Source organism: Anomaloglossus baeobatrachus, unplaced genomic scaffold (genome assembly GCF_048569485.1).
Source record: "Anomaloglossus baeobatrachus isolate aAnoBae1 unplaced genomic scaffold, aAnoBae1.hap1 Scaffold_649, whole genome shotgun sequence".
NCBI classification, from domain to species: Eukaryota; Metazoa; Chordata; class Amphibia; order Anura; family Aromobatidae; genus Anomaloglossus; species Anomaloglossus baeobatrachus.
The window spans coordinates 116,810-140,736 of NW_027445018.1; the positions used below are offsets into that span (position 1 = coordinate 116,810).

At 49.1% G+C, this 23,927-nt stretch overlaps 11 non-coding genes across 11 annotated transcripts; all 11 read left to right on the top strand.

Moving 5' to 3' along the window:
* The first annotated feature begins 110 nt into the window (after positions 1–110).
* On the top strand, positions 111–301 carry LOC142286203 (U2 spliceosomal RNA). The gene has a single exon (XR_012747411.1). It is a non-coding gene; the product is annotated as a U2 spliceosomal RNA (small nuclear RNA).
* Positions 302–1,688: 1,387 nt separating this feature from the next.
* Positions 1,689–1,879, top strand: LOC142286204 (U2 spliceosomal RNA). The gene has a single exon (XR_012747412.1). It is a non-coding gene; the product is annotated as a U2 spliceosomal RNA (small nuclear RNA).
* Positions 1,880–3,266: 1,387 nt separating this feature from the next.
* LOC142286205 (U2 spliceosomal RNA) lies at positions 3,267–3,457 on the top strand. Its single transcript, XR_012747413.1, has one exon. It is a non-coding gene; the product is annotated as a U2 spliceosomal RNA (small nuclear RNA).
* Positions 3,458–4,844: 1,387 nt separating this feature from the next.
* LOC142286207 (U2 spliceosomal RNA) lies at positions 4,845–5,035 on the top strand. Its single transcript, XR_012747415.1, has one exon. It is a non-coding gene; the product is annotated as a U2 spliceosomal RNA (small nuclear RNA).
* Positions 5,036–6,422: 1,387 nt separating this feature from the next.
* Positions 6,423–6,613, top strand: LOC142286208 (U2 spliceosomal RNA). Its single transcript, XR_012747416.1, has one exon. It is a non-coding gene; the product is annotated as a U2 spliceosomal RNA (small nuclear RNA).
* An 8,033-nt stretch (positions 6,614–14,646) lies between these two features.
* On the top strand, positions 14,647–14,837 carry LOC142286209 (U2 spliceosomal RNA). The gene has a single exon (XR_012747417.1). It is a non-coding gene; the product is annotated as a U2 spliceosomal RNA (small nuclear RNA).
* Positions 14,838–16,224: 1,387 nt separating this feature from the next.
* On the top strand, positions 16,225–16,415 carry LOC142286210 (U2 spliceosomal RNA). Its single transcript, XR_012747418.1, has one exon. It is a non-coding gene; the product is annotated as a U2 spliceosomal RNA (small nuclear RNA).
* A 1,387-nt stretch (positions 16,416–17,802) lies between these two features.
* Positions 17,803–17,993, top strand: LOC142286211 (U2 spliceosomal RNA). The gene has a single exon (XR_012747419.1). It is a non-coding gene; the product is annotated as a U2 spliceosomal RNA (small nuclear RNA).
* A 1,387-nt stretch (positions 17,994–19,380) lies between these two features.
* On the top strand, positions 19,381–19,571 carry LOC142286212 (U2 spliceosomal RNA). The gene has a single exon (XR_012747420.1). It is a non-coding gene; the product is annotated as a U2 spliceosomal RNA (small nuclear RNA).
* Positions 19,572–20,958: 1,387 nt separating this feature from the next.
* On the top strand, positions 20,959–21,149 carry LOC142286214 (U2 spliceosomal RNA). Its single transcript, XR_012747421.1, has one exon. It is a non-coding gene; the product is annotated as a U2 spliceosomal RNA (small nuclear RNA).
* A 1,387-nt stretch (positions 21,150–22,536) lies between these two features.
* Positions 22,537–22,727, top strand: LOC142286215 (U2 spliceosomal RNA). Its single transcript, XR_012747422.1, has one exon. It is a non-coding gene; the product is annotated as a U2 spliceosomal RNA (small nuclear RNA).
* Positions 22,728–23,927: the final 1,200 nt, after the last annotated feature.

Sequence of the window (23,927 nt, forward strand, 5' to 3'; positions counted from 1 at the left end):
GTGACAAAATGTCTTGTGTAGGCGTGGGTTTGTCTCCCTCTCGCTCTCTCTCCCTAAGATGTGTCCGGCATAGGCCAGGGTGCCACTCGAGGCCCAAACCAATTCTGGTTATCGCTTCTCGGCCTTTTGGCTAAGATCAAGTGTAGTATCTGTTCTTATCAGTTTAATATCTGATACGTCCCCTATCTGGGGACCATATATTAAATGGATTTTTAGAACAGGGAGATGGAAAAAGAGCTTGCTCTGTCCACTCCACGCATTGACCTGGTATTGCAGTACCTCCAGGAACGGTGCACCCCTTCTTAACCCAGTTTCCAAAAGCAGAACTCAATTCACCTGATTCATATTAGCCCGATTTAATGAATTGGAAGAAAGCATACGTCTTCATATGCACCTCAATTTGGCCCATTCACTTTTCACACTTCCTCCTTTTGTTTTTTATCTTTCACACTTTTGACTTTCTTTATTCATCCAAATAGCAAACTCATCACCACTCAACCTGACCAACTCGGCTATGTCCCCGTGCTGCAGTTCTCTGTCTTATCTAGATCATTTGCAATTGAATGGAATAGATCCCTTTTGGACAAAGTGGATTCACCTGCTGCTGCAGTGACCACAGGTGTGATAACATCTAGAATTGGCATCTGGTGCGATCTCTCCGCTTCCACTCCAAAGAAAGTTACCTGTTTATTCCTATCATGCATTGGTTTTTGGGGTTTTCTTTGAGTAATGATGATCTCTTTAGTAGTCTGTTGGCGCCCTCTCCTGGAGGAATAGTTTGCTTGCTCTTGGACATTCTAAAAGAGAGGTCATGATAGACATTGAGCTTCTGAGCTCAATTGGGGACAGTCATGGGTGATGAATGTTTGCAACCTACTGCGAAGCCTCATACCGCAATATAAGGAACGTCAAATACTAAGAAAGGGCGGCCTATGAAAGAATTACTACTTTCAATAAGTACACTTAAACGGCTAATTGGGAATAGAAAAACTGTAAAAAGCCCTCTGAGAAAGCCCCCCTCTAACCTTTGATAGTAAGCTTTTCTGTAGTCTGCCTGTTGATGTATTTTCCGTTTGAACTGTGCACAACATGAAGAGACGGAACACTGGCGGCTTGTCACAATGCCCCCCGATGACATCACAATAGCGCTGCTGCCTAGAAAACAAGCTGCGCAGAAGAAGTTGTTCTTTGGGTGGGAGGGTGGGCTAGTGGAAGGAGGGGGCAATCTCTTTTTTTCCCGGGTGGTAGGGGGATGACAGGAGAAGGGAAGCGGGTGGTGAGAAAGGTACAGAGGGCAGGGTTTGGGGGCTGGGAAGGAAAGGGAAAAGATTAGGGTTTGGGGATGATGAAAGGGCTTTCTACGGGTAAGGATGGCAAAGGGTGGCAGTGACGGAAAGTCAGGCAACCTGTCCTGTCCGTCTTTTTGTATCGTGAATTGGAAAGACTGCAAGGGGGAGGGGAGTTGCTTGCGCCCTAAAGGAGGAGTTATTCAGATTCATTGCAGTGGGCGGCGGCTGCAAAACGCACCATTCTTCTTGTTTTGGCTCTGCAAAGCAGCCTTTTCAAGGGTTGGCTTGGGTGACAAAATGTCTTGTGTAGGCGTGGGTTTGTCTCCCTCTCGCTCTCTCTCCCTAAGATGTGTCCGGCATAGGCCAGGGTGCCACTCGAGGCCCAAACCAATTCTGGTTATCGCTTCTCGGCCTTTTGGCTAAGATCAAGTGTAGTATCTGTTCTTATCAGTTTAATATCTGATACGTCCCCTATCTGGGGACCATATATTAAATGGATTTTTAGAACAGGGAGATGGAAAAAGAGCTTGCTCTGTCCACTCCACGCATTGACCTGGTATTGCAGTACCTCCAGGAACGGTGCACCCCTTCTTAACCCAGTTTCCAAAAGCAGAACTCAATTCACCTGATTCATATTAGCCCGATTTAATGAATTGGAAGAAAGCATACGTCTTCATATGCACCTCAATTTGGCCCATTCACTTTTCACACTTCCTCCTTTTGTTTTTTATCTTTCACACTTTTGACTTTCTTTATTCATCCAAATAGCAAACTCATCACCACTCAACCTGACCAACTCGGCTATGTCCCCGTGCTGCAGTTCTCTGTCTTATCTAGATCATTTGCAATTGAATGGAATAGATCCCTTTTGGACAAAGTGGATTCACCTGCTGCTGCAGTGACCACAGGTGTGATAACATCTAGAATTGGCATCTGGTGCGATCTCTCCGCTTCCACTCCAAAGAAAGTTACCTGTTTATTCCTATCATGCATTGGTTTTTGGGGTTTTCTTTGAGTAATGATGATCTCTTTAGTAGTCTGTTGGCGCCCTCTCCTGGAGGAATAGTTTGCTTGCTCTTGGACATTCTAAAAGAGAGGTCATGATAGACATTGAGCTTCTGAGCTCAATTGGGGACAGTCATGGGTGATGAATGTTTGCAACCTACTGCGAAGCCTCATACCGCAATATAAGGAACGTCAAATACTAAGAAAGGGCGGCCTATGAAAGAATTACTACTTTCAATAAGTACACTTAAACGGCTAATTGGGAATAGAAAAACTGTAAAAAGCCCTCTGAGAAAGCCCCCCTCTAACCTTTGATAGTAAGCTTTTCTGTAGTCTGCCTGTTGATGTATTTTCCGTTTGAACTGTGCACAACATGAAGAGACGGAACACTGGCGGCTTGTCACAATGCCCCCCGATGACATCACAATAGCGCTGCTGCCTAGAAAACAAGCTGCGCAGAAGAAGTTGTTCTTTGGGTGGGAGGGTGGGCTAGTGGAAGGAGGGGGCAATCTCTTTTTTTCCCGGGTGGTAGGGGGATGACAGGAGAAGGGAAGCGGGTGGTGAGAAAGGTACAGAGGGCAGGGTTTGGGGGCTGGGAAGGAAAGGGAAAAGATTAGGGTTTGGGGATGATGAAAGGGCTTTCTACGGGTAAGGATGGCAAAGGGTGGCAGTGACGGAAAGTCAGGCAACCTGTCCTGTCCGTCTTTTTGTATCGTGAATTGGAAAGACTGCAAGGGGGAGGGGAGTTGCTTGCGCCCTAAAGGAGGAGTTATTCAGATTCATTGCAGTGGGCGGCGGCTGCAAAACGCACCATTCTTCTTGTTTTGGCTCTGCAAAGCAGCCTTTTCAAGGGTTGGCTTGGGTGACAAAATGTCTTGTGTAGGCGTGGGTTTGTCTCCCTCTCGCTCTCTCTCCCTAAGATGTGTCCGGCATAGGCCAGGGTGCCACTCGAGGCCCAAACCAATTCTGGTTATCGCTTCTCGGCCTTTTGGCTAAGATCAAGTGTAGTATCTGTTCTTATCAGTTTAATATCTGATACGTCCCCTATCTGGGGACCATATATTAAATGGATTTTTAGAACAGGGAGATGGAAAAAGAGCTTGCTCTGTCCACTCCACGCATTGACCTGGTATTGCAGTACCTCCAGGAACGGTGCACCCCTTCTTAACCCAGTTTCCAAAAGCAGAACTCAATTCACCTGATTCATATTAGCCCGATTTAATGAATTGGAAGAAAGCATACGTCTTCATATGCACCTCAATTTGGCCCATTCACTTTTCACACTTCCTCCTTTTGTTTTTTATCTTTCACACTTTTGACTTTCTTTATTCATCCAAATAGCAAACTCATCACCACTCAACCTGACCAACTCGGCTATGTCCCCGTGCTGCAGTTCTCTGTCTTATCTAGATCATTTGCAATTGAATGGAATAGATCCCTTTTGGACAAAGTGGATTCACCTGCTGCTGCAGTGACCACAGGTGTGATAACATCTAGAATTGGCATCTGGTGCGATCTCTCCGCTTCCACTCCAAAGAAAGTTACCTGTTTATTCCTATCATGCATTGGTTTTTGGGGTTTTCTTTGAGTAATGATGATCTCTTTAGTAGTCTGTTGGCGCCCTCTCCTGGAGGAATAGTTTGCTTGCTCTTGGACATTCTAAAAGAGAGGTCATGATAGACATTGAGCTTCTGAGCTCAATTGGGGACAGTCATGGGTGATGAATGTTTGCAACCTACTGCGAAGCCTCATACCGCAATATAAGGAACGTCAAATACTAAGAAAGGGCGGCCTATGAAAGAATTACTACTTTCAATAAGTACACTTAAACGGCTAATTGGGAATAGAAAAACTGTAAAAAGCCCTCTGAGAAAGCCCCCCTCTAACCTTTGATAGTAAGCTTTTCTGTAGTCTGCCTGTTGATGTATTTTCCGTTTGAACTGTGCACAACATGAAGAGACGGAACACTGGCGGCTTGTCACAATGCCCCCCGATGACATCACAATAGCGCTGCTGCCTAGAAAACAAGCTGCGCAGAAGAAGTTGTTCTTTGGGTGGGAGGGTGGGCTAGTGGAAGGAGGGGGCAATCTCTTTTTTTCCCGGGTGGTAGGGGGATGACAGGAGAAGGGAAGCGGGTGGTGAGAAAGGTACAGAGGGCAGGGTTTGGGGGCTGGGAAGGAAAGGGAAAAGATTAGGGTTTGGGGATGATGAAAGGGCTTTCTACGGGTAAGGATGGCAAAGGGTGGCAGTGACGGAAAGTCAGGCAACCTGTCCTGTCCGTCTTTTTGTATCGTGAATTGGAAAGACTGCAAGGGGGAGGGGAGTTGCTTGCGCCCTAAAGGAGGAGTTATTCAGATTCATTGCAGTGGGCGGCGGCTGCAAAACGCACCATTCTTCTTGTTTTGGCTCTGCAAAGCAGCCTTTTCAAGGGTTGGCTTGGGTGACAAAATGTCTTGTGTAGGCGTGGGTTTGTCTCCCTCTCGCTCTCTCTCCCTAAGATGTGTCCGGCATAGGCCAGGGTGCCACTCGAGGCCCAAACCAATTCTGGTTATCGCTTCTCGGCCTTTTGGCTAAGATCAAGTGTAGTATCTGTTCTTATCAGTTTAATATCTGATACGTCCCCTATCTGGGGACCATATATTAAATGGATTTTTAGAACAGGGAGATGGAAAAAGAGCTTGCTCTGTCCACTCCACGCATTGACCTGGTATTGCAGTACCTCCAGGAACGGTGCACCCCTTCTTAACCCAGTTTCCAAAAGCAGAACTCAATTCACCTGATTCATATTAGCCCGATTTAATGAATTGGAAGAAAGCATACGTCTTCATATGCACCTCAATTTGGCCCATTCACTTTTCACACTTCCTCCTTTTGTTTTTTATCTTTCACACTTTTGACTTTCTTTATTCATCCAAATAGCAAACTCATCACCACTCAACCTGACCAACTCGGCTATGTCCCCGTGCTGCAGTTCTCTGTCTTATCTAGATCATTTGCAATTGAATGGAATAGATCCCTTTTGGACAAAGTGGATTCACCTGCTGCTGCAGTGACCACAGGTGTGATAACATCTAGAATTGGCATCTGGTGCGATCTCTCCGCTTCCACTCCAAAGAAAGTTACCTGTTTATTCCTATCATGCATTGGTTTTTGGGGTTTTCTTTGAGTAATGATGATCTCTTTAGTAGTCTGTTGGCGCCCTCTCCTGGAGGAATAGTTTGCTTGCTCTTGGACATTCTAAAAGAGAGGTCATGATAGACATTGAGCTTCTGAGCTCAATTGGGGACAGTCATGGGTGATGAATGTTTGCAACCTACTGCGAAGCCTCATACCGCAATATAAGGAACGTCAAATACTAAGAAAGGGCGGCCTATGAAAGAATTACTACTTTCAATAAGTACACTTAAACGGCTAATTGGGAATAGAAAAACTGTAAAAAGCCCTCTGAGAAAGCCCCCCTCTAACCTTTGATAGTAAGCTTTTCTGTAGTCTGCCTGTTGATGTATTTTCCGTTTGAACTGTGCACAACATGAAGAGACGGAACACTGGCGGCTTGTCACAATGCCCCCCGATGACATCACAATAGCGCTGCTGCCTAGAAAACAAGCTGCGCAGAAGAAGTTGTTCTTTGGGTGGGAGGGTGGGCTAGTGGAAGGAGGGGGCAATCTCTTTTTTTCCCGGGTGGTAGGGGGATGACAGGAGAAGGGAAGCGGGTGGTGAGAAAGGTACAGAGGGCAGGGTTTGGGGGCTGGGAAGGAAAGGGAAAAGATTAGGGTTTGGGGATGATGAAAGGGCTTTCTACGGGTAAGGATGGCAAAGGGTGGCAGTGACGGAAAGTCAGGCAACCTGTCCTGTCCGTCTTTTTGTATCGTGAATTGGAAAGACTGCAAGGGGGAGGGGAGTTGCTTGCGCCCTAAAGGAGGAGTTATTCAGATTCATTGCAGTGGGCGGCGGCTGCAAAACGCACCATTCTTCTTGTTTTGGCTCTGCAAAGCAGCCTTTTCAAGGGTTGGCTTGGGTGACAAAATGTCTTGTGTAGGCGTGGGTTTGTCTCCCTCTCGCTCTCTCTCCCTAAGATGTGTCCGGCATAGGCCAGGGTGCCACTCGAGGCCCAAACCAATTCTGGTTATCGCTTCTCGGCCTTTTGGCTAAGATCAAGTGTAGTATCTGTTCTTATCAGTTTAATATCTGATACGTCCCCTATCTGGGGACCATATATTAAATGGATTTTTAGAACAGGGAGATGGAAAAAGAGCTTGCTCTGTCCACTCCACGCATTGACCTGGTATTGCAGTACCTCCAGGAACGGTGCACCCCTTCTTAACCCAGTTTCCAAAAGCAGAACTCAATTCACCTGATTCATATTAGCCCGATTTAATGAATTGGAAGAAAGCATACGTCTTCATATGCACCTCAATTTGGCCCATTCACTTTTCACACTTCCTCCTTTTGTTTTTTATCTTTCACACTTTTGACTTTCTTTATTCATCCAAATAGCAAACTCATCACCACTCAACCTGACCAACTCGGCTATGTCCCCGTGCTGCAGTTCTCTGTCTTATCTAGATCATTTGCAATTGAATGGAATAGATCCCTTTTGGACAAAGTGGATTCACCTGCTGCTGCAGTGACCACAGGTGTGATAACATCTAGAATTGGCATCTGGTGCGATCTCTCCGCTTCCACTCCAAAGAAAGTTACCTGTTTATTCCTATCATGCATTGGTTTTTGGGGTTTTCTTTGAGTAATGATGATCTCTTTAGTAGTCTGTTGGCGCCCTCTCCTGGAGGAATAGTTTGCTTGCTCTTGGACATTCTAAAAGAGAGGTCATGATAGAAAGCCATGGAACCCATAGGGTGGAGGGGCGACATGACTAGAGGGAAGGGAAGGAGTGATGGGGTTAATGGAAACAGGAATGGTTTGTTTATAAGGCAGAATAAAAGGGATTGGTGGGTAGGAGGAGTTCCCTGGAGGAAGAGGTGGGACAGTTGAGGGGTGTAAGTAAAGGACTTTGACTTACCCCCTCTCTCTTGACTTCCGGATATGGAACGATCTGACTGGAGAGGTTCCTATAAGGTGTCAGGACGTCACCTTCTATTTCTCCATGGAGGAGTGGGAGTATTTAGAAGGACACAAAGATCTGTACAAGGACGTCATAATGGAGGTTCCCCAGCCCCTCACATCACCAGACTTCCGGATATGGAACGATCCGGACGTGCGACAGGATGGCTGCTACCCGGGACCAGCGGATTCATCATGGCAGTGCACGGGCCCCTGGCAGCGCGGTCCCACGCCTTGGCTGCTGGGGGTTAACCCGTTGGCACTTTCCCCTCGCTCCCCTGTCAGCTGCGGGCGGCGTCCCCCCTCCCTCATATCTCAGGTACTTGCCGTGTGCGGGGGGAGCGAGGAGGAGATGTGAGAGCCCCTTCGGGGACCCTCCGCGGTAGGACGTGGGCAGGGCAGTACTCAGCTGCTGCTCCGGCCGCGGGAGGAATCTCCGTCCGGGCCGCGGCAGCCGGGAGGGGGGCGTGGCTTGTCTGCGGCCTATTTCCGGTCCGAGCCGCGGCCTGGATTGCTGGATGCGGCGGCTCCCGGACGGGGAGAGCGCCCGGCGGTGACAGAGGCCAGCTTTACCCCTCGCGGACGGTGGGGGGGGCCGCGGAGCTGCAGCCAGTGGTGGGTCCGGCACCAGGGCAGGCGGGCCTGGGGCGACGGGTGCCCAGGAGGCGTCGGTGAGTGGGGGTGACGGCAGGGGCCCTGCGGTTTCTGTTTGGTCACCCAGATCAGGTTGCAGCTCCCGGCCGCGGCGGTCTCCCCCAGGAGGGGGAGGGCCCAGCGGACAGAGGCTTTCATGGGGCCCAGGAGGGCTGGATGCGGCGGCTCCTGGCCAGGAGAGCGCCCGGCGAGGACGGAGGCCAGCGTTACCCCCCTTCCCCCGTGGGTGGAGGGGGGGTGGCCGGGGGGCTGCAGCCAGCAAGGGGTCCGGCACCAGGGCAGGCGAGCCTGGTGCGACGGATGCCCGGGAGGCGTCGGTACGTGGGGGTGACGGCGGGGACCCTGCGGTCCCCGCCTGGTCACCCAGAGCAGGCGTGCAGCTCCCGGCAGCGGCGGTCTCCCCCAGGGGGGCGAGGACCCGGCGGACGGATGCCTTCTGGGCCCAGGTGGGCAGGAGGCTGGCGGCTCTGGATGGGAGTCTGCTGGCAGCGGGTCGGGCCACAGGTACCCCCTGTCCTTGCAGGCAGCAGGGGGGGGTCGGGCCAGAAGACGAGGCCCGCGGTGGCAGCCCGTGGGTCGGGACGGTTTCCGGGGTTGTCGCCGCGGGACAGAAGATGGAGCTTGGAGGATGGTGCCCACGCGGCGTACCAGGAGGACGGCCGTGGTGGTGGCAGCGCTTCAGCGGCGTCTGCATTACATGAGCCAGAGGCAGTCGGCTCCAGCGAGGAGGAGGAGGAAGCAGCGACGGAAGAATCAGACGTCTGGATGGCGTGACTTTTATTCCAGGATACGCCGGGTCGCGGTCGGGTGAGACGGCCGTGGATTCGGCAGGGTTGGGGCGCAGTTGGTGGGGGGGGGCGGCTGCGGACACGGCAGCGCCGAGTGGGTTTGTGTTTTGACAAGGTATGGGGTTTACTGCAGTGGTGTATACGGTTGTGGAGAGTGCGCATGCACCGCCGGCGGCATGGACGGGATCGGTGGTTAGTAGGCGCAGGTGCGGCAGGCAGAGTGAGGGCGCATGAGGCGGCAGGGGAGCATTTTCGGGCAGAGGCGGCAAGGGCTGTGACAGAGTGAGTGGTGAGGAGCGAAGAGGGGGATGAGGTGGTGCATTGGGCTGACAGTGGTCAAGTGTGAGAGTTATGGGTGCTTCAAAGGCCCGCTGGGGGGGGCTCACTTGCTGGAGGATGTGAGGGATAAGATTTGAATGGGGGAACGTGTAGCAATAGTTTCGCTGCTCCCCCTGGAACAGTTTCACCTGGATTAGGTTAAGCCAAGTGATTCCAGGAAGGATAAGTAGAGGGAGGGGAGCGCCGGTGGAGGCTCACCCCTCGTACATTTGCAATGTGGCTGCGGGCATTTGCGTTTTTGGCAAGGGTATCGGGGGAAGGAATTGGGTAATTGGTTCGGCATGGTTCGGTTATATGGATCCATTTGGGGTGGCTTGTTTAGGTCATATGGCGGTTTAGTCTGGCTTCAGTACGCCGTGTAATTTCAGCAAGGGAAGGTGTTGCGTGCCAGTATGCGGTAGGAGCATACGGGCACATCCTTATGGCTGCAGTGGATGGCGGCTCCTAGTCAGCCCCCCCCTTTTGGGGGGTAGTTGGCTGTTCGGGGCGTGGAACCCCGGCGACACGGTCGATGAGGGTTTTTTGGGGGGAATAGAATGATGGGTGGTGCAGATTTGGCGCGGACGGTTGTCTTAAGCATACGTGTTGGGTTGTGGTAAGGAACATAGTAATTCTGCGTCTTTCTATTTATATTGGTGGATCTTTGCCTCCTTATTGGAAGTTTGTGCTGGGCTAGGGGACACCTGGTGGTTGTCAGTGGAAAGAGGGGTCAGGACGTGGCTTTGGGCAGGATGGGTGGGCCATTCGGGGCCCTCCTTGTCATGATTGGGTTTCTCTGTTGGTGGGTAGTGCCGGAAATGAGCTGTATATAGATGTATATATTTCGGCTTGTTCAAAACGTATCTTATCTGGAGGAGTCATCGGTGTATGCCTGCTTGGCTCCAGAATTGTCGGCGGTTTATTATGTGTCGTTGGACAGAGGGTGGGATTTGGTAAAGGCGGTGAGCCGTGGAGCATTGATGGCAAAGGTGGATTTGGAGGTGGCATTTAGGTTGTTACTGGTCCACCCTGCTAGCTAGCAGTTCTGGTGCTGCGGTGGGGAGGGGAGTTATTATTATGCTGATCGGTGGGGGCTAATGGGTTTTGTCCCATTTTATGTTCCGTTGGGGGCGGTTATTTCTTTGTGGAGTGGTTTGTGCGTGGTGTGTCCCAGCTTACACCTCTTATTCATTATAGGTTGATTCTCTTTACATCGGGTTGGCGGGTTGATGATTCGTTGAGGTTGTTTGTTTCATTGCAGATGGTGGTGGATACTCTTTTGGGCCTGTTGGCGCAGGCGAAGACTGAGGGTCCAACGCCAGTGATACAGTTTGTGGGGGATAAAGTTTGATGTTATGGTCAGAGAGGTAGGATTCGTGGGTAATGGTGTGGTCCTATGGGCTGCGATAGAGGCAGTTAGGTCAGCTAAGACGGTGCGGTTTCAGGCGGTGCAGTCTTTGCAGGGGCGGTCGAACCACAGGTGCAGAGTTACGCCGCTGGGGGGCGTGTCTGCTGGACGGCTGGCGATGGCTGCGCCAAGGGTGCAGCCATCGGATCATTTGTGTGTGGTCACGAAGGAGATCAATGACGATCTGATGGTGTAGGAGGTTTTTTCTTACGGCGATTTAGTGGCCGCGGATTGTGGCTGGGTAAGGTGGTGCCTGATGGAACGTAGCTGCGGTACTCGGATGCAGCGGGTCCAGTTGGTTTTCTGGTTGGGCATTGTGGGGTAGCGCTTCCAATCGGTGGTAGTAGTCGGGTTGGGGAGGTTGGCAGTTTTTCCAAGAGGAAGGTGTGCTGTCATTCTGACTATCAGTTGGTGGAGAATTCGATTAATAGTTGGTTTGCTAATCCTGGGGCCAAGGGTGGCGTACTTGCGACAGTTGGTTTCGCAATTGTATGCGTTTAAAAAAAAAAAAAAAAATTTGGTATGCGTGGCGCAACCAGTACTGGGGTTCGCCAAGGGAATAGCAGCTGCTTTGTTTCCTTCCAGTTCTGCAGGTCTCGGGAGTTGAGGCCGCGTAACAGACAAGGTGGGCACGGTGTGTCCTGAGGGCTTGTGGAGTCTGGTGTGGCTGTGTTGGGGAGCGGCTCGGTGCCCAGTGACTGAGGTTATTTGGGGCTGATATCCAGAAGTGTGGGTGGCGCGGATAACGTTGTTTGGGACAATGTGTGAGGAAGGCCCGGTGGAGTATTTGGTGGGGGCGTTGGCAGTGGTGATTAACGGTTTTCAGGCTGCTAGGCCGGCGTCAGCAGTGGAGCAGAGGGTGGCGGCTGTGGCTGTCTTGTTGAGGATTAGATGTGGAGAGATGTTTTCGCAGGATCTTAGTGCGCGGCAGGCCTTGAAGGGTTTGGTCGTAAGGGTGTGAGGCAGCGGGATACAAGGGTCCGTCTCCGTTGTTTTGTGGCAGCGTTTGGTGAGTGGTTTGTGGTGGCTATGTTCATCTGAGCACGAGCAGGTTTTGTTTCCCTTGTCCAAAACGGTTTGTGTTAGCCTTTTGGGAGGCTTTGAGATTGTGGGGTTGGTCAGCCCATCTACGGTTAGGAGCGGAGGTTGGATGTTGGAGGATGTGTCCGAGGTGGTGCAGTGGGTTGAGCGCCGGCTTTGTCGCTCACCGAATCAGATTAGGCGGGTGGTGAAGGTTGGTGTTGTTATACGCGGTCCCGGGTGCGGAATTTATGTTGTGAGGACGCCCAGGATCATTATTGTGTCGCGTTTGTTAAGGTACCATTTTGTGGCAGCGCTGCAGACTGGATTGCAGGTGGCGGGGGTGGGCGCCCGGAATACTACGGGTCGTCTTCCTTCTGGATTGGGCTTCCACGGAGGCCCCTCGGTGGGCTCAAAAAAGGGGTGGTGAGAAGTATTGGGAGGTGGGAGTCCTCTTGTTTCGGTGTTACGTTGGCCTCAGTTGTTATCGGGTTAAGGCCAATGGGGGCGTTTGAGTCTTTTGGGAGTGGAATGGGTTGGCGTAACAGGTTGGTGTTATCTGTGGGTTTATAACCTCTGGGTTTTGTGGTGAGGGTGTGCCTCATTTGGATATTTGGGCATTCGTTGGTTCTCGGGGCCTCGACGGTCTGAGGCTCGCCCAAATTTTGCCAGTGGGGTCTGGACGGGTCGATGGTACTGGTCCAGTGAGTGGGAGGCAGCGATTAGGTATCTCGAGAAGTTATTTATGAATGTTTTAAAAAAAAAAATTGTTTGTTTGTTGCATTGTGGAAGACATACCCGGGCTTAATCGTGGGGTAGTTTTTGATAGTGTGACCGGTTTGGAATGGCGTGTGGCTTGTGCGGTAGGCAGTATCAATCGAGCCTTTATTGGGGGGCGGCGCCTAAAGTTGGTGGCGCTGAACTGGTGGTTTTGGTGATGCGATGGGGGTGCATCTTAACGTTCTTGGTGCTGTTTGTGGACGCTGGGATTGCGTGGAGGTGTGGTACAAGCTTTTGGTGTGTGGCGGGTCCAGGCCACGTAAGGAGTCACGCGCCCTGTCCTGTGGCGGGGGGTAGGTCTGGTCCAGAGGCGGTTGAAGGCAATGGTAACTGGACAGAGAGACACCATCTTGGTATGGTGGCTCCAGGTTCCGGGATGTTGCAGGCACGGGGTTCTGCAAAGTTGGAGGGTTAATCCGTAGGTGATTAATACCTCATCTCTGGGTCGGTGTGTTGCGGCCAGGGATACTGGGGTGAGAAGTGGTTCCTGGACTGGGCCTACTCAGGGTTGTATATTTACTGTATTGGTTACTGTGTTACCTATTGTTATTTGTTGGGGTCGCCCGTTGGACGGCGCCCCCTTGTGTTAGTATGTAAATAATAGGTAATAAAGGCTGCTGTGGCCAATTTTAAACCAAGTCACATGCAGTTCGTGTATTATTTACAGATGGTATTGGTGGGTAACACACATACAGCACGACTGGAGAATCCTTCCTCAATGGTCAAGAAAGCCATGGAACCCATAGGGTGGAGGGGCGACATGACTAGAGGGAAGGGAAGGAGTGATGGGGTTAATGGAAACAGGAATGGTTTGTTTATAAGGCAGAATAAAAGGGATTGGTGGGTAGGAGGAGTTCCCTGGAGGAAGAGGTGGGACAGTTGAGGGGTGTAAGTAAAGGACTTTGACTTACCCCCTCTCTCTTGACTTCCGGATATGGAACGATCCCCGCCCACCCTCCCTTGTGTTTAATACCGAGGGGAATTTTGTCTGGGTTGTTTCTTTGTCACAGCAGCGGGGGGTAGGTCTGGTCCAGAGGCGGTTGAAGGCAATGGTAACTGGACAGAGAGACACCATCTTGGTATGGTGGCTCCAGGTTCCGGGATGTTGCAGGCACGGGGTTCTGCAAAGTTGGAGGGTTAATCCGTAGGTGATTAATACCTCATCTCTGGGTCGGTGTGTTGCGGCCAGGGATACTGGGGTGAGAAGTGGTTCCTGGACTGGGCCTACTCAGGGTTGTATATTTACTGTATTGGTTACTGTGTTACCTATTGTTATTTGTTGGGGTCGCCCGTTGGACGGCGCCCCCTTGTGTTAGTATGTAAATAATAGGTAATAAAGGCTGCTGTGGCCAATTTTAAACCAAGTCACATGCAGTTCGTGTATTATTTACAGATGGTATTGGTGGGTAACACACATACAGCACGACTGGAGAATCCTTCCTCAATGGTCAAGACATTGAGCTTCTGAGCTCAATTGGGGACAGTCATGGGTGATGAATGTTTGCAACCTACTGCGAAGCCTCATACCGCAATATAAGGAACGTCAAATACTAAGAAAGGGCGGCCTATGAAAGAATTACTACTTTCAATAAGTACACTTAAACGGCTAATTGGGAATAGAAAAACTGTAAAAAGCCCTCTGAGAAAGCCCCCCTCTAACCTTTGATAGTAAGCTTTTCTGTAGTCTGCCTGTTGATGTATTTTCCGTTTGAACTGTGCACAACATGAAGAGACGGAACACTGGCGGCTTGTCACAATGCCCCCCGATGACATCACAATAGCGCTGCTGCCTAGAAAACAAGCTGCGCAGAAGAAGTTGTTCTTTGGGTGGGAGGGTGGGCTAGTGGAAGGAGGGGGCAATCTCTTTTTTTCCTGGGTGGTAGGGGGATGACAGGAGAAGGGAAGCGGGTGGTGAGAAAGGTACAGAGGGCAGGGTTTGGGGGCTGGGAAGGAAAGGGAAAAGATTAGGGTTTGGGGATGATGAAAGGGCTTTCTACGGGTAAGGATGGCAAAGGGTGGCAGTGACGGAAAGTCAGGCAACCTGTCCTGTCCGTCTTTTTGTATCGTGAATTGGAAAGACTGCAAGGGGGAGGGGAGTTGCTTGCGCCCTAAAGGAGGAGTTATTCAGATTCATTGCAGTGGGCGGCGGCTGCAAAACGCACCATTCTTCTTGTTTTGGCTCTGCAAAGCAGCCTTTTCAAGGGTTGGCTTGGGTGACAAAATGTCTTGTGTAGGCGTGGGTTTGTCTCCCTCTCGCTCTCTCTCCCTAAGATGTGTCCGGCATAGGCCAGGGTGCCACTCGAGGCCCAAACCAATTCTGGTTATCGCTTCTCGGCCTTTTGGCTAAGATCAAGTGTAGTATCTGTTCTTATCAGTTTAATATCTGATACGTCCCCTATCTGGGGACCATATATTAAATGGATTTTTAGAACAGGGAGATGGAAAAAGAGCTTGCTCTGTCCACTCCACGCATTGACCTGGTATTGCAGTACCTCCAGGAACGGTGCACCCCTTCTTAACCCAGTTTCCAAAAGCAGAACTCAATTCACCTGATTCATATTAGCCCGATTTAATGAATTGGAAGAAAGCATACGTCTTCATATGCACCTCAATTTGGCCCATTCACTTTTCACACTTCCTCCTTTTGTTTTTTATCTTTCACACTTTTGACTTTCTTTATTCATCCAAATAGCAAACTCATCACCACTCAACCTGACCAACTCGGCTATGTCCCCGTGCTGCAGTTCTCTGTCTTATCTAGATCATTTGCAATTGAATGGAATAGATCCCTTTTGGACAAAGTGGATTCACCTGCTGCTGCAGTGACCACAGGTGTGATAACATCTAGAATTGGCATCTGGTGCGATCTCTCCGCTTCCACTCCAAAGAAAGTTACCTGTTTATTCCTATCATGCATTGGTTTTTGGGGTTTTCTTTGAGTAATGATGATCTCTTTAGTAGTCTGTTGGCGCCCTCTCCTGGAGGAATAGTTTGCTTGCTCTTGGACATTCTAAAAGAGAGGTCATGATAGACATTGAGCTTCTGAGCTCAATTGGGGACAGTCATGGGTGATGAATGTTTGCAACCTACTGCGAAGCCTCATACCGCAATATAAGGAACGTCAAATACTAAGAAAGGGCGGCCTATGAAAGAATTACTACTTTCAATAAGTACACTTAAACGGCTAATTGGGAATAGAAAAACTGTAAAAAGCCCTCTGAGAAAGCCCCCCTCTAACCTTTGATAGTAAGCTTTTCTGTAGTCTGCCTGTTGATGTATTTTCCGTTTGAACTGTGCACAACATGAAGAGACGGAACACTGGCGGCTTGTCACAATGCCCCCCGATGACATCACAATAGCGCTGCTGCCTAGAAAACAAGCTGCGCAGAAGAAGTTGTTCTTTGGGTGGGAGGGTGGGCTAGTGGAAGGAGGGGGCAATCTCTTTTTTTCCCGGGTGGTAGGGGGATGACAGGAGAAGGGAAGCGGGTGGTGAGAAAGGTACAGAGGGCAGGGTTTGGGGGCTGGGAAGGAAAGGGAAAAGATTAGGGTTTGGGGATGATGAAAGGGCTTTCTACGGGTAAGGATGGCAAAGGGTGGCAGTGACGGAAAGTCAGGCAACCTGTCCTGTCCGTCTTTTTGTATCGTGAATTGGAAAGACTGCAAGGGGGAGGGGAGTTGCTTGCGCCCTAAAGGAGGAGTTATTCAGATTCATTGCAGTGGGCGGCGGCTGCAAAACGCACCATTCTTCTTGTTTTGGCTCTGCAAAGCAGCCTTTTCAAGGGTTGGCTTGGGTGACAAAATGTCTTGTGTAGGCGTGGGTTTGTCTCCCTCTCGCTCTCTCTCCCTAAGATGTGTCCGGCATAGGCCAGGGTGCCACTCGAGGCCCAAACCAATTCTGGTTATCGCTTCTCGGCCTTTTGGCTAAGATCAAGTGTAGTATCTGTTCTTATCAGTTTAATATCTGATACGTCCCCTATCTGGGGACCATATATTAAATGGATTTTTAGAACAGGGAGATGGAAAAAGAGCTTGCTCTGTCCACTCCACGCATTGACCTGGTATTGCAGTACCTCCAGGAACGGTGCACCCCTTCTTAACCCAGTTTCCAAAAGCAGAACTCAATTCACCTGATTCATATTAGCCCGATTTAATGAATTGGAAGAAAGCATACGTCTTCATATGCACCTCAATTTGGCCCATTCACTTTTCACACTTCCTCCTTTTGTTTTTTATCTTTCACACTTTTGACTTTCTTTATTCATCCAAATAGCAAACTCATCACCACTCAACCTGACCAACTCGGCTATGTCCCCGTGCTGCAGTTCTCTGTCTTATCTAGATCATTTGCAATTGAATGGAATAGATCCCTTTTGGACAAAGTGGATTCACCTGCTGCTGCAGTGACCACAGGTGTGATAACATCTAGAATTGGCATCTGGTGCGATCTCTCCGCTTCCACTCCAAAGAAAGTTACCTGTTTATTCCTATCATGCATTGGTTTTTGGGGTTTTCTTTGAGTAATGATGATCTCTTTAGTAGTCTGTTGGCGCCCTCTCCTGGAGGAATAGTTTGCTTGCTCTTGGACATTCTAAAAGAGAGGTCATGATAGACATTGAGCTTCTGAGCTCAATTGGGGACAGTCATGGGTGATGAATGTTTGCAACCTACTGCGAAGCCTCATACCGCAATATAAGGAACGTCAAATACTAAGAAAGGGCGGCCTATGAAAGAATTACTACTTTCAATAAGTACACTTAAACGGCTAATTGGGAATAGAAAAACTGTAAAAAGCCCTCTGAGAAAGCCCCCCTCTAACCTTTGATAGTAAGCTTTTCTGTAGTCTGCCTGTTGATGTATTTTCCGTTTGAACTGTGCACAACATGAAGAGACGGAACACTGGCGGCTTGTCACAATGCCCCCCGATGACATCACAATAGCGCTGCTGCCTAGAAAACAAGCTGCGCAGAAGAAGTTGTTCTTTGGGTGGGAGGGTGGGCTAGTGGGAGGAGGGGGCAATCTCTTTTTTTCCCGGGTGGTAGGGGGATGACAGGAGAAGGGAAGCGGGTGGTGAGAAAGGTACAGAGGGCAGGGTTTGGGGGCTGGGAAGGAAAGGGAAAAGATTAGGGTTTGGGGATGATGAAAGGGCTTTCTACGGGTAAGGATGGCAAAGGGTGGCAGTGACGGAAAGTCAGGCAACCTGTCCTGTCCGTCTTTTTGTATCGTGAATTGGAAAGACTGCAAGGGGGAGGGGAGTTGCTTGCGCCCTAAAGGAGGAGTTATTCAGATTCATTGCAGTGGGCGGCGGCTGCAAAACGCACCATTCTTCTTGTTTTGGCTCTGCAAAGCAGCCTTTTCAAGGGTTGGCTTGGGTGACAAAATGTCTTGTGTAGGCGTGGGTTTGTCTCCCTCTCGCTCTCTCTCCCTAAGATGTGTCCGGCATAGGCCAGGGTGCCACTCGAGGCCCAAACCAATTCTGGTTATCGCTTCTCGGCCTTTTGGCTAAGATCAAGTGTAGTATCTGTTCTTATCAGTTTAATATCTGATACGTCCCCTATCTGGGGACCATATATTAAATGGATTTTTAGAACAGGGAGATGGAAAAAGAGCTTGCTCTGTCCACTCCACGCATTGACCTGGTATTGCAGTACCTCCAGGAACGGTGCACCCCTTCTTAACCCAGTTTCCAAAAGCAGAACTCAATTCACCTGATTCATATTAGCCCGATTTAATGAATTGGAAGAAAGCATACGTCTTCATATGCACCTCAATTTGGCCCATTCACTTTTCACACTTCCTCCTTTTGTTTTTTATCTTTCACACTTTTGACTTTCTTTATTCATCCAAATAGCAAACTCATCACCACTCAACCTGACCAACTCGGCTATGTCCCCGTGCTGCAGTTCTCTGTCTTATCTAGATCATTTGCAATTGAATGGAATAGATCCCTTTTGGACAAAGTGGATTCACCTGCTGCTGCAGTGACCACAGGTGTGATAACATCTAGAATTGGCATCTGGTGCGATCTCTCCGCTTCCACTCCAAAGAAAGTTACCTGTTTATTCCTATCATGCATTGGTTTTTGGGGTTTTCTTTGAGTAATGATGATCTCTTTAGTAGTCTGTTGGCGCCCTCTCCTGGAGGAATAGTTTGCTTGCTCTTGGACATTCTAAAAGAGAGGTCATGATAGACATTGAGCTTCTGAGCTCAATTGGGGACAGTCATGGGTGATGAATGTTTGCAACCTACTGCGAAGCCTCATACCGCAATATAAGGAACGTCAAATACTAAGAAAGGGCGGCCTATGAAAGAATTACTACTTTCAATAAGTACACTTAAACGGCTAATTGGGAATAGAAAAACTGTAAAAAGCCCTCTGAGAAAGCCCCCCTCTAACCTTTGATAGTAAGCTTTTCTGTAGTCTGCCTGTTGATGTATTTTCCGTTTGAACTGTGCACAACATGAAGAGACGGAACACTGGCGGCTTGTCACAATGCCCCCCGATGACATCACAATAGCGCTGCTGCCTAGAAAACAAGCTGCGCAGAAGAAGTTGTTCTTTGGGTGGGAGGGTGGGCTAGTGGAAGGAGGGGGCAATCTCTTTTTTTCCCGGGTGGTAGGGGGATGACAGGAGAAGGGAAGCGGGTGGTGAGAAAGGTACAGAGGGCAGGGTTTGGGGGCTGGGAAGGAAAGGGAAAAGATTAGGGTTTGGGGATGATGAAAGGGCTTTCTACGGGTAAGGATGGCAAAGGGTGGCAGTGACGGAAAGTCAGGCAACCTGTCCTGTCCGTCTTTTTGTATCGTGAATTGGAAAGACTGCAAGGGGGAGGGGAGTTGCTTGCGCCCTAAAGGAGGAGTTATTCAGATTCATTGCAGTGGGCGGCGGCTGCAAAACGCACCATTCTTCTTGTTTTGGCTCTGCAAAGCAGCCTTTTCAAGGGTTGGCTTGGGTGACAAAATGTCTTGTGTAGGCGTGGGTTTGTCTCCCTCTCGCTCTCTCTCCCTAAGATGTGTCCGGCATAGGCCAGGGTGCCACTCGAGGCCCAAACCAATTCTGGTTATCGCTTCTCGGCCTTTTGGCTAAGATCAAGTGTAGTATCTGTTCTTATCAGTTTAATATCTGATACGTCCCCTATCTGGGGACCATATATTAAATGGATTTTTAGAACAGGGAGATGGAAAAAGAGCTTGCTCTGTCCACTCCACGCATTGACCTGGTATTGCAGTACCTCCAGGAACGGTGCACCCCTTCTTAACCCAGTTTCCAAAAGCAGAACTCAATTCACCTGATTCATATTAGCCCGATTTAATGAATTGGAAGAAAGCATACGTCTTCATATGCACCTCAATTTGGCCCATTCACTTTTCACACTTCCTCCTTTTGTTTTTTATCTTTCACACTTTTGACTTTCTTTATTCATCCAAATAGCAAACTCATCACCACTCAACCTGACCAACTCGGCTATGTCCCCGTGCTGCAGTTCTCTGTCTTATCTAGATCATTTGCAATTGAATGGAATAGATCCCTTTTGGACAAAGTGGATTCACCTGCTGCTGCAGTGACCACAGGTGTGATAACATCTAGAATTGGCATCTGGTGCGATCTCTCCGCTTCCACTCCAAAGAAAGTTACCTGTTTATTCCTATCATGCATTGGTTTTTGGGGTTTTCTTTGAGTAATGATGATCTCTTTAGTAGTCTGTTGGCGCCCTCTCCTGGAGGAATAGTTTGCTTGCTCTTGGACATTCTAAAAGAGAGGTCATGATAGACATTGAGCTTCTGAGCTCAATTGGGGACAGTCATGGGTGATGAATGTTTGCAACCTACTGCGAAGCCTCATACCGCAATATAAGGAACGTCAAATACTAAGAAAGGGCGGCCTATGAAAGAATTACTACTTTCAATAAGTACACTTAAACGGCTAATTGGGAATAGAAAAACTGTAAAAAGCCCTCTGAGAAAGCCCCCCTCTAACCTTTGATAGTAAGCTTTTCTGTAGTCTGCCTGTTGATGTATTTTCCGTTTGAACTGTGCACAACATGAAGAGACGGAACACTGGCGGCTTGTCACAATGCCCCCCGATGACATCACAATAGCGCTGCTGCCTAGAAAACAAGCTGCGCAGAAGAAGTTGTTCTTTGGGTGGGAGGGTGGGCTAGTGGAAGGAGGGGGCAATCTCTTTTTTTCCCGGGTGGTAGGGGGATGACAGGAGAAGGGAAGCGGGTGGTGAGAAAGGTACAGAGGGCAGGGTTTGGGGGCTGGGAAGGAAAGGGAAAAGATTAGGGTTTGGGGATGATGAAAGGGCTTTCTACGGGTAAGGATGGCAAAGGGTGGCAGTGACGGAAAGTCAGGCAACCTGTCCTGTCCGTCTTTTTGTATCGTGAATTGGAAAGACTGCAAGGGGGAGGGGAGTTGCTTGCGCCCTAAAGGAGGAGTTATTCAGATTCATTGCAGTGGGCGGCGGCTGCAAAACGCACCATTCTTCTTGTTTTGGCTCTGCAAAGCAGCCTTTTCAAGGGTTGGCTTGGGTGACAAAATGTCTTGTGTAGGCGTGGGTTTGTCTCCCTCTCGCTCTCTCTCCCTAAGATGTGTCCGGCATAGGCCAGGGTGCCACTCGAGGCCCAAACCAATTCTGGTTATCGCTTCTCGGCCTTTTGGCTAAGATCAAGTGTAGTATCTGTTCTTATCAGTTTAATATCTGATACGTCCCCTATCTGGGGACCATATATTAAATGGATTTTTAGAACAGGGAGATGGAAAAAGAGCTTGCTCTGTCCACTCCACGCATTGACCTGGTATTGCAGTACCTCCAGGAACGGTGCACCCCTTCTTAACCCAGTTTCCAAAAGCAGAACTCAATTCACCTGATTCATATTAGCCCGATTTAATGAATTGGAAGAAAGCATACGTCTTCATATGCACCTCAATTTGGCCCATTCACTTTTCACACTTCCTCCTTTTGTTTTTTATCTTTCACACTTTTGACTTTCTTTATTCATCCAAATAGCAAACTCATCACCACTCAACCTGACCAACTCGGCTATGTCCCCGTGCTGCAGTTCTCTGTCTTATCTAGATCATTTGCAATTGAATGGAATAGATCCCTTTTGGACAAAGTGGATTCACCTGCTGCTGCAGTGACCACAGGTGTGATAACATCTAGAATTGGCATCTGGTGCGATCTCTCCGCTTCCACTCCAAAGAAAGTTACCTGTTTATTCCTATCATGCATTGGTTTTTGGGGTTTTCTTTGAGTAATGATGATCTCTTTAGTAGTCTGTTGGCGCCCTCTCCTGGAGGAATAGTTTGCTTGCTCTTGGACATTCTAAAAGAGAGGTCATGATAGACATTGAGCTTCTGAGCTCAATTGGGGACAGTCATGGGTGATGAATGTTTGCAACCTACTGCGAAGCCTCATACCGCAATATAAGGAACGTCAAATACTAAGAAAGGGCGGCCTATGAAAGAATTACTACTTTCAATAAGTACACTTAAACGGCTAATTGGGAATAGAAAAACTGTAAAAAGCCCTCTGAGAAAGCCCCCCTCTAACCTTTGATAGTAAGCTTTTCTGTAGTCTGCCTGTTGATGTATTTTCCGTTTGAACTGTGCACAACATGAAGAGACGGAACACTGGCGGCTTGTCACAATGCCCCCCGATGACATCACAATAGCGCTGCTGCCTAGAAAACAAGCTGCGCAGAAGAAGTTGTTCTTTGGGTGGGAGGGTGGGCTAGTGGAAGGAGGGGGCAATCTCTTTTTTTCCCGGGTGGTAGGGGGATGACAGGAGAAGGGAAGCGGGTGGTGAGAAAGGTACAGAGGGCAGGGTTTGGGGGCTGGGAAGGAAAGGGAAAAGATTAGGGTTTGGGGATGATGAAAGGGCTTTCTACGGGTAAGGATGGCAAAGGGTGGCAGTGACGGAAAGTCAGGCAACCTGTCCTGTCCGTCTTTTTGTATCGTGAATTGGAAAGACTGCAAGGGGGAGGGGAGTTGCTTGCGCCCTAAAGGAGGAGTTATTCAGATTCATTGCAGTGGGCGGCGGCTGCAAAACGCACCATTCTTCTTGTTTTGGCTCTGCAAAGCAGCCTTTTCAAGGGTTGGCTTGGGTGACAAAATGTCTTGTGTAGGCGTGGGTTTGTCTCCCTCTCGCTCTCTCTCCCTAAGATGTGTCCGGCATAGGCCAGGGTGCCACTCGAGGCCCAAACCAATTCTGGTTATCGCTTCTCGGCCTTTTGGCTAAGATCAAGTGTAGTATCTGTTCTTATCAGTTTAATATCTGATACGTCCCCTATCTGGGGACCATATATTAAATGGATTTTTAGAACAGGGAGATGGAAAAAGAGCTTGCTCTGTCCACTCCACGCATTGACCTGGTATTGCAGTACCTCCAGGAACGGTGCACCCCTTCTTAACCCAGTTTCCAAAAGCAGAACTCAATTCACCTGATTCATATTAGCCCGATTTAATGAATTGGAAGAAAGCATACGTCTTCATATGCACCTCAATTTGGCCCATTCACTTTTCACACTTCCTCCTTTTGTTTTTTATCTTTCACACTTTTGACTTTCTTTATTCATCCAAATAGCAAACTCATCACCACTCAACCTGACCAACTCGGCTATGTCCCCGTGCTGCAGTTCTCTGTCTTATCTAGATCATTTGCAATTGAATGGAATAGATCCCTTTTGGACAAAGTGGATTCACCTGCTGCTGCAGTGACCACAGGTGTGATAACATCTAGAATTGGCATCTGGTGCGATCTCTCCGCTTCCACTCCAAAGAAAGTTACCTGTTTATTCCTATCATGCATTGGTTTTTGGGGTTTTCTTTGAGTAATGATGATCTCTTTAGTAGTCTGTTGGCGCCCTCTCCTGGAGGAATAGTTTGCTTGCTCTTGGACATTCTAAAAGAGAGGTCATGATAGACATTGAGCTTCTGAGCTCAATTGGGGACAGTCATGGGTGATGAATGTTTGCAACCTACTGCGAAGCCTCATACCGCAATATAAGGAACGTCAAATACTAAGAAAGGGCGGCCTATGAAAGAATTACTACTTTCAATAAGTACACTTAAACGGCTAATTGGGAATAGAAAAACTGTAAAAAGCCCTCTGAGAAAGCCCCCCTCTAACCTTTGATAGTAAGCTTTTCTGTAGTCTGCCTGTTGATGTATTTTCCGTTTGAACTGTGCACAACATGAAGAGACGGAACACTGGCGGCTTGTCACAATGCCCCCCGATGACATCACAATAGCGCTGCTGCCTAGAAAACAAGCTGCGCAGAAGAAGTTGTTCTTTGGGTGGGAGGGTGGGCTAGTGGAAGGAGGGGGCAATCTCTTTTTTTCCCGGGTGGTAGGGGGATGACAGGAGAAGGGAAGCGGGTGGTGAGAAAGGTACAGAGGGCAGGGTTTGGGGGCTGGGAAGGAAAGGGAAAAGATTAGGGTTTGGGGATGATGAAAGGGCTTTCTACGGGTAAGGATGGCAAAGGGTGGCAGTGACGGAAAGTCAGGCAACCTGTCCTGTCCGTCTTTTTGTATCGTGAATTGGAAAGACTGCAAGGGGGAGGGGAGTTGCTTGCGCCCTAAAGGAGGAGTTATTCAGATTCATTG